This window comes from Chiloscyllium punctatum, chromosome 5, assembly GCF_047496795.1.
Source record: "Chiloscyllium punctatum isolate Juve2018m chromosome 5, sChiPun1.3, whole genome shotgun sequence".
In the NCBI taxonomy this organism is placed as follows: domain Eukaryota; kingdom Metazoa; phylum Chordata; class Chondrichthyes; order Orectolobiformes; family Hemiscylliidae; genus Chiloscyllium; species Chiloscyllium punctatum.
Genome location: NC_092743.1, coordinates 45905105 through 45915105, shown reverse-complemented (window position 1 = coordinate 45915105; position 10001 = coordinate 45905105).

Below are 10001 nucleotides of genomic sequence, written 5' to 3'. Positions count from 1 at the left end.
ACAAGGACCTCACTGAGACTGGAGGGTTTGAGCAGTAGGGAAAGGTTGAATAGGCTGGGACCTTTTCTCTGGAGTGTCAGAGGCTCAGGGATGATCTTGTAGAGGTTTACAAAGTCATGAGAGGCATGAATAGGGTAAATAGACAAGGTGTTTTCCCTGGGTTGGGGGGAGTCCAAAGCTCGAGGGCACAGGTTTAAGGTGAGAGAGGGAAGATTTAAAAGGGACCTGAGGGGCAACCTTTTCATACAGTAGGAGTGCACATATGGAATAAGCTACCAGAGGAAGTGGTAAAGGTGAGTACAAATACATTATTTAAAGTACATTTGGACAGATGCGTGGATAGGAAAGGTTTAGAAGGATTTGAGCTAGATGCAGGCAAATGGGACTAGTTCAGATTAGGAAACTTAGTTGGCATGGTAGAGTGGGCAAAAGGACCTGGTTCCGTGACATCAGACTCTATGACTCTATCACGCTATCTTTTTTTTTATTTCAAAAATATACTTTATTCATAAAATGATTTGATGGTCTGTACATTTGGTCATGCCATACATATGTCCACATTTACATACACAGATTCGAATTTATCCTTGTCATATACAGGTCTGTGCATTTCTCAATCTTATACATATATTTGGCTGAGGCATCAGCAGAGCCCAAAAAAACGTCCGCATGGGCCCCCTGTTCTTCTTTAGGCAGGCCGATCTTACACGGTGGTCTTTCCCCACCGCGCCTTGGCAGCAGCTGCCCCAAGCTTCAGCGTGTCCCTCAACACGTAGTCTTGGACCTTGGAATGTGCCAGTCTGCAACACTCGGTCGGGGTCAACTCCTTCAGCTGGAAGATCAACAGGTTTCGAACCGCCCAGAGAGCGTCCTTCACCGAGCTGATGATCCTCCAGGCGCAGTTAATGTTCGTTTCGGTGTGAGTCCCGGGGCACAGGCCGTAGAGCACGGAGCCCCACGTCACGGCGCTGCTCGGGACGAACCTCGACAAGCACCACTGCATTCCTCTCCAGACTTCCTCTGCATAGGCACATTCCAGAAGGAGGTGTGTGACAGTCTCGTCCCCCCCGCGGCCACTTCGAGGGCAGCGTGCGGTGCGGCAGAGAGTCCGGGCGTGCATGAAGGATCTCACAGGCAGAGCCCTTCTCACCACCAGCCAGGCCACGCCTTGGTGCTTGTTGGAAAGTTCTGGCGATTAGGCATCCTGCCAAATGGCTTTGATAGTCTGCTCAGGGAACCGCTCGATAGGATCCGCCCTCTCCTTTTCCCGAAGGGTCTCAAGGACGCTACATGCTGACCACTTCCTGATGGACTTGTGGTCAAAGGTGTTTTTCCTCATAAATTTCTCCACGAAGGACAGGTGATACGGAACGGTCCAACTACTCGGAGCGTTCCGCGGCAGCGAGGCCAGGCCCATCCTTCGCAACACCGGGGACAGGTAGAACCTCAGTACGTAGTGACACTTGGTGTTTGCGTACCGGGGATCCACGCACAGCTTGATGCAGCCACACACAAAGGTGGCCATCAGGGTGAGGGTGGCATTGGATGTGTTTTTTCCCCCATTGCACCGGTCTTTGTACATTGAGTCTCTTCGGACCCGGTCCATCTTTGATCTCCAAATGAATTGGAAGATGGCCCGGGTGACTGCGGCGGCACAGGTCCTGGGGATAGGCCAGACCTGTGCCACATATAGCAATGCTGAGAGTACCTCACACCTGATGACCAGGTTTTTTCCCGTGATGGAGAGCGACCGTTGCCCCCATCTGCCTAGTTTCTGTCTCATCTTCCTGATCCGCTCCTCCCAGGTCTTGGCGCACGCCCCAGCCCCCCCGAACTAAATACCCAGCACCTTCAGGTGGTCAGTCCTGACAGTGAAGGGGATAGAGGATTGGTCGGCCCAGTTCCCGAAGAGCATGGCCTCGCTCTTGCCTCGGTTTACCTTGGCCCCCGAGGCCCGTTTGAACTGGTCACAGATGCACACGAGTCTGTGCACGGACAGCGGATCCGAGCAGAAAACAGCGACGTCATCCATGTACAGGGAGGCCTTAACCTGCAGGCCCCCGCTGCCAGGAATAGTCACCCCTCTCAGGCTCGCATCCTTCCTGATGGATTCGGCAAATGGCTCTATGCAACACACAAACAAGGCGGGTGAGAGGGGGCATCCCTTCCTGACTCCAGATCGTACAGGGAAGCTATCTGATTCCCACCCATTGATTGAGACTGCACTGACAATGTTGGTGTAGAGCAGTCTGATCCAATTTCCGATTCCCTCCCCAAAGCCCATTTTGGAGAGGACATCCCTCATATATGTATGCGATATCCTGTCAAAGGCTTTCTCCTGGTCCAGGCTGATGAGGCAGGTGTCCACCCCCCTGTCCTGCACGTAGGCGATCGTATCCCTGAGGAGTGCAAGACTCTCAGAGATTTTCCTGCCCGGTACAGCACAGGTCTATCACGCTATCACTCTTGATGTGTTGTGGTGTCCCCAGCCTCTGGCACCAACACATCAACTCTGAGCCAAAGTTGTCAAGCAGCCAACACCTACCACAGATGTGGTGACCATGGGTTGCATTGCTATCCATGCACCGGCACATACCACAGTTGCTGTTCAATACTTCCCCATTTCTATTATATTGAACGAATTTTTTAAATGTCCGTCCCATCTCTACTGTTCAGTTGTAACAACATCTCATGACTTAAAGCACTTAGCCAATCAAAAAGACTTAGAAAATATACCCATCTGCCCATTTTCCTGTGATGTCACAGTTCTACTCTGAATGGTAGAGTTCAGTTTCTGGTCAATGAAAACTCCCAGGAAGTTGAAGCAGAGAAATTCAGTGATGGTATTACCACTAAATGTCAATAGACAATAGACAATAGACAATAGGTGCAGGAATAGACCATTCTGCCCTTCGAGCCTGCACCAGCATTCAATATGATCATGGCTGATCATCCTTAATCAGTATCCTGTTCCTGCCTTATCTCCATAACCCTTGATTCCACTATCCTTGAGAGCTCTATCCAACTCTTTCTTAAATGAATCCAGAGACTGGGCCTCCACTGCCCTCTGGGGCAGTGTATTCCACACAGATACCACTCTCTGGGTGAAGAAGTTTCTCCTCATCTCTGTCCTAAATGGTCTACCCCCTATTTTTAAGCTCACAAAAAAACAGTTAATAAGTGCTTTGGCACATCCTGAGGTTCAGAAAGGTGCTATACAAATGCAAGTTTGTCTTCTAATTCTGAAAACACATTCACAACAGAAAAGGAGAACAGATACATTTTGTAGCTGGGCCTTTTGGATAGGATTCAGACAACTTCTGGCCTTTTAAAACTTAATTTTACACTATTTGGGCAACTTTTTCACACAGAGGGTGGTATGTGTATGGAATGAGCTGCCAGAGGATATGGTGGAGGCTGGTACAATTGCAACATTTAAGAGGCAGTTGGATGGGTATATGAATAGGAAGGGTTTGGAGGGATATGGGCCAGGTGCTGGAAGGTGGGACTAGATTGGGTCAGGATATCTGGTCGGCATGGACAGGTTGGACCGAAGGGTCTGTTTCCATGCTGTATATCTCTATGACTCTATGGCTCTAAATAAGTGGTGGACAGTGAAGAAGATTAGAGTACAACAGGACCTTGATCAGATGGGCCAATGGGCTGAGAAGGGGCAAATGGAGATTAATTTAGATAAATGTGAAATGTTACAAGGTAAGGCAAATCAGGGCTGACTCAGGGCAAGAATATTGCCAAGGTTGGAGGGAGAGGCTGAATAGGCTGGGGCTTTTTTCCCTCGGAGCATAGGAGGTTGAGGGGTGACCTAATAGAGGTTTATAAATTCATGAGGGGCATGGATAGGATGAATAGCCAAGGTCTTCTTCCTAGGGTAGGAGAATCCAGAACTAAAGGTGAGCTCTTTTAAGTTGATAGGGGAAAGATTTTTTAAAATACCTGACGGGGAATTTTTTTACGCAGTGGGTGGGGCATGTATGGAATGAGCTTCCAGTGGAAATGGTGGAGATGGGTATATTTGCAATATTTAAACAGCATCTGAATTGGTACATGAATAGGAAGGGATTAGAGGGATATGGGCCAAATGCTGACAAATGGGACTACATGAGTTTGAATACCTGGTCGGCATGACGAGTTGGATGGAAGGATATATTGCAGTGCTGTAAGACTCTATGACTCTGAAAGTAATTATTTAGGCTTTTCAATGAAGAACAATAATTTAGATAAGACATTTGGAGGACAGGCAATGCCTGCAAGCTAATACCCTAAGAATACAGGCCAAAATTTGAAACAAATTGTTATTTGGACACAGGGATTGTTCTTTGACTGTTTGTGATCTTTTAGCCATCTTCAGTCCAGAGTATTGAGGCCAATGTTCATACCTCTAATTTTCAGGATGAGATCAACTAACTTATGTAATGGAAGGGGGTCAATACAGGAACGTTTTGGGCTATTTAGCATCCTGCCTACCAGCAGTCACCATTTAGGTTTGCACATAATTAAAGACCATTTGGGTAAAGTGCTCTTGAGCTTAATCGGATGTGGACAATGCTGGCTGGGCAAGCATTAACCAACCATCACTAATTACCCTGGTGAAGGTGGTGATCAGAGGCCTTCATTAACCATGGCAGTCCTCGAGAATAGGGACTCCTAAATTGCTGTTAGGAAGGAATTTACAGGATTTTTGAGCCAGTGAATGAAGGAAAATCCATATAGTTTCAAGTCAGAAAAGTATGTGGTTTGATGGGGTATTTGGGCAAAGATCCAGAAATTGTATTACACAAATCAGGGTATCAATGTTTTCATTGAAACATAAGAATAGAAAATCTAGGAACAAGAATAGGCCATTCAATATGACCTGTTCTGCCTTCAATATAATTAGGGCTGATTATCCAACTGTTCCCACTTTCTTCCCATTTCTTTTGATTATTTTAGCCCAAAAAATTATACCTACCTCCTCCTTGAAAACATTGAATGTTTTGACCTCAACTGTTTTCTGTGGTAGAGAATTCCACAGGCTCATCATTCTCCACATCTCAGTCCTAACGCCCTATCACATAACCTTCAAGTGTGACTCTGGATGTGGACCTGTTCAGGAACATACTTGCTGTACTTACCTGATATAATCCTTTTAGAATTTTATGGGTTTCTTTGAAATCTCCCCATTCTTCCAAACTGATCTAATCTCTTGCCATTCATCAATATTCCTTTACATCTAATTATGGTTACATGAGTTAATGAATGTTGCCAGAAAGCACTGGTAACCATATGAGTGCAAATATAAGCATTATAAATGCTGTTAATAATTTTAACAGCATGCTGTCTCTTGTATGCAGGTTTTGGGGTGCATTGGCGTCATCTTGGCTTCTGAACCAGAAACTCCATTTTCAAGTCTCCCCTTTGGAGCTTGATGGCTGGGATGCTATATTTGTAACATGACCAGGCAGATTGATTATCTTCCTGAGGACAGTGAGAAAGTCTCCTTGTCAGCCATGTTTGATGTAGAATGGCATCCTTCAAGATCTAGTGACAGGCTAGCAATCTAGCTGTGGAAACAAAAGTAAGTACGCATTTTGTCAGCCTCATATGCCAATATGTGAGAGTATAAAACTATTTATTTTTCAGAACCCATCTAATTTAACCAATGGCACCACCACACACCAAAACCGCTTCATTAGTGTCAGCTGCTTGGAGTTCCCATTCCTTCTGGCTCCACTGTTAGGCAAGATATATTTTTTTAAATGTAGCTTTTCGGTGAGATGCATTCAGGGATCAATGAGATTCTGTGTTCAGGACAGACCAATTTCTGAAACAAAAACACAAATTGCTGGAAAAACTCAGCAGGTCTGACAACAATTGTGGGGAGAAAACAGAGTTAACGTTTCGAGTCCGAACACTTCTCATCAGAATTTCTGATTTATGTCCTAAAACAGGAGTTCACAACTTACTGGCACATTAAAGAAGCAGGTGAAGGCGCTGGGAGGCTGTGGGCACATATTGGGAGTAAAGGGGGAGTGGACTAGGGTGTCCTGGGGAAAAGTCTGCAGAATGCTGACAGGGAGGGGAGGGGAATATGGTATCCCACAGGAGGTGGCAGAAATAGCAGCTATTGATCCTTTGCATGTGAATGTTGGTGGGATCCTAGGTTAGGACAAAGGGGACCCTATCACTGTTGTGGGAGGGAAAAGACGGACTGAGGGTCAAGGTGTGTGAGATGGGTCGGACCCGACTGAGACCCTTGTCAACTAAAGTGCTGTGGAATCCTCAGTTAAAGAAGAAGGCAGATATTTCAGAGGCCCCCTTGCCAAAGTTGACATCTGGTGGTGTAGGGAAGATCACCAGATGAAATGAGGTTTGTGACTGTTTTGGACACAATGACCTGATGTTCCCTGGTGGGGGTTGAGGTCCAGGAGGAGATAGGAGGATGTATCCAAGAGCTGGTGCTCAGCTTCCGCATGTGAGACAACAAGAGCACCACCCTTGTCAGCAGGCTTCATGACAAAGTCAGGATTGGATCTGAGAGTATGGAGTACAGTCAGTTCAGAGGAAGATAGATTGGAATGGTTGAAGAGGGCAGAGAAATTGAGGCAACTAACGTCATGTTGACAGTTCTCTATGAAACAGGTCGAGTGCAAATTAAGGGATAGAAGGAGAGGTCCAGGTGGAGGGAGAGTGTTGGAGGTGGGTGAAGGGGTCTGTAGAACGGGGAGAGGACTCCTGGCTAAAGAAATGTGAACAGAGGTGAAGGCGACAGAAGAAAAGTTCAACATCATGTCGTGTCCAAAATTTATTAAGGTGGGAATGTAGAAGGATTAAACGGAGACCTTTGCTGACCCCAGAACATTCAACATCAGAAAGTGGAAGGTCTGAAGGGATAGTAAATACACAATAGGAGGTGGGGTTGAGAGAAGTGCTAGAGTCAGAGGGAAGGGGAGGGGAGGAGGGTTCTGGAAGGTCTTTAGTAACTCTAAGTTGTTGCGTCTTATGTTCCTTGAAGTCTGAAAGGAATAGAAAATGATTCTCATTAGAATGTTGAATCAGCCAGAGGATGAAGTGGAACTGGGGTGTAGTGCAGCTCTGAACCAACATGAGGTAGTGCTGATGGAGGGAGAGGTTGAAAGTGTGCATATGACAACCAATGGCACTGAGTGTAGATCTCAGGATGGGACAAGGACATTGGATGTGTTCCATATTAGGACACAGCAGTTTGACTTTGTGAATTGTCCCACCCCTGCCTTCACTCTCATTTTTCAGAACCACGTTGTATTACACTCATCAAAGTAATCACCTTGAGGAGAAAAAGAAAAAAATGAAGATGTAAAAGAAAGCTACAGCTAGATGGCTAGAAAATATTGGAATTACATCAACAACTTTAAACTCTGCATTAATCACTGACAGGACATTTACCATGTGTATTTGTCCATATTTTATTGATTTCTTCCTTCCTTTCACATAGTGGAAATTATTTCAAGGCATTTCTGCCCAGTAATGCCTTGAGTAAGGCATGAAAAGTTAAGTGTTTTTATGTTTTGTAATTATATAGCAGAACTCAGTAACATTTGTAAGTAATGGGAAGAATAGTAATAGAGAGGACCACCCACTGAACCTGCATGTCTGAGGAAGTTGTATTTGGTTTTAGGCTTGGTGCAGATGTTCAAGACGAAACTAAAAGATAACTGCTTGTTGTATTAAAACAACATTTAGGCTGGCTAAGTAAAAAGAATGAACAAATAAAACTATGCAGAAAGGAAAGGCGTTACCTCTCTCACTCTCTGCATTAATTGCTATGTTTTCAGAAGAAGTATGCAGTCTCATTGCCTGTAGTAAGTCAGCTCACTCCTATTGATTTTCAAATGGTTGTCACTGTGATTATTCCTGCTCGTGTAGGAAGAAAAGAAGAAAATCTTGGTCTCAAGATTTCACTTCTCTTGTTCAAGCACAGGTCGATATAGTTCTGGGAAATTAAATCAGTCAAATAACTGGGTAATCACAATCAGGAAATAGCTATTATTGCATGTGAATATAGAGATACAAAATGAAGACTTGAAGGTCTGGATAAAGACTGGGCACTCATGTTCTTCAGTGTCATGTTGTATAAGGTACTGGTGGTTAATGGAAGGAGGAAGAGCACCTTCTGGGCAACTTCACCACTGGTGGCAAAAACGTAGAGAGAAGCTAATTCCAGAAAATTAGCTCCCAAGTCATAGCTGTAATGACCCGTTCAGAGTAGTCAATGTAAAAATGTACTGCAGTCCCACTCTGCTCACACCTCTAGCTAGATTTCTCATATTATCCATCCATCACTGACCTTCAATAACAATACCACACTTCACCACATTTCCTTATCCTTGCACTCACACATTTACTATCATCCAAACCTTAATTTGTAACAATGATCATTTCCATCAAGAAAGAATCTAGACACCTTCCATTGAATGGCATTATCATCACTGATTTCACTGCCTTCAACCTGGGCAGGGAGGTGCGGGGCAGAGAGAGTGGTATAGTGGAAGTGGACTAATAATCAAGAGCCCCAGTTTAATACTCTGTGGTTTGGGTCCAAATTCCACCATGACAATTGATGGAATTCAATATACAAATCTGAAATTAAAAGATAGTAGCAGTGACACTGAGCACAAAACCACTGTGGATTGTCAGCAAATCTTAAAAAAGGGAGAATCCAAACAATCTGTCTGCAGATTGGAGGGTGGCTAAGGTTGTACCACTTTTTAAGAAAGGTGGGAGAAAGAACGCAGGAAATTATAGACCAGTTAGTCTGACCACAGTGGTGGGAAAGATGCTATTATAAGGGATGAAATTATGACACATCTGGATAGTAGTAACAGGATAGGTCAGAGTCAGCATGGATTTATGTAGGGGAATTCATGCTTGACTAATCTTCTGGAATTTTTTGAGGATGTAACTCTGAAGATGGACGAGGGAGATCCAGTAGATGTAGTGTATCTGGACTTTCAGAAAGCTTTTGATAAAGTCCCACATAGGAGGTTAGTGAGCAAAATTAGGGCGCATGGTATTGGGGGCAAAGTACTAACTTGGATTGAAAGTTGGCTGATAGGAAATAAAGAGTAGTGATAAACGGTTCCATTTCGGAATGGCCAGGCAGTGACCAGTGGGGTACCATAGGGATCAGTGCAGCTTTTTGCAATATATATTAATGATATAGAAGATGTTATTAGTAATAACATTAGCAAATTTGCTGATGATACTAAGCTAGGTGGCAGGGTGAAATGTGAGGAAGATGTTAGGAGATTACAGGGTGACCTGGACAAGTTAGGTGAGTGGTCAGATGCATGGCAGATGCAGTTTAATGTGGATAAATGTATGGTTATCCACTTTGGTGGCAAGAACAGGAAGGCAGATTACTCCCTAAATGGAATCAATTTAGGTAAAGGGGCAGTAAAAAGAGATCTGGGTGTTCTTGTGCACCAGTCAATGAAGGTAAGCATGTAGGTATAGAAGGTAGTGAAGAAGGCTAATAGCATGCTGGCCTTCATAACAAGAGGGATTGAGTATAGAAGTGAAGAGGTTCTTCTGCAGCTGTACAGGGCCCTGGTGAGACCACACCTGGAGTACTGTGTGCAGTTCTGGTCTCCAAATTTGAGGAAAGATATTCTGGCTAGTGAGGGAGTGCAGCGTAGGTTCACGAGGTCAATTCCTGGAATGGTGGGACTACCTTACGCTGAAAGACTGGAGCAACTGGGCTTGTATACCCTTGAGTTTAGAAGGCTGAGAGGGGATCTGATTGAGACATATAAGATTATTAAAGGATTGGACACTCTGGAGGCAGGAAACATGTTCCCGCTGATGGGTGAATGCTGAACCAGAGGACACTTAGGAAAGTGCTGCTGTGGATTTGTTCATCAATGAACTATGAGTGACTCTCCTTCTAAAAGAAATGCTTGCAAATGGAATATTGAAGAAATTATCATCAGAACTCGAGGCATGAAAACACGCATTGTAATTTT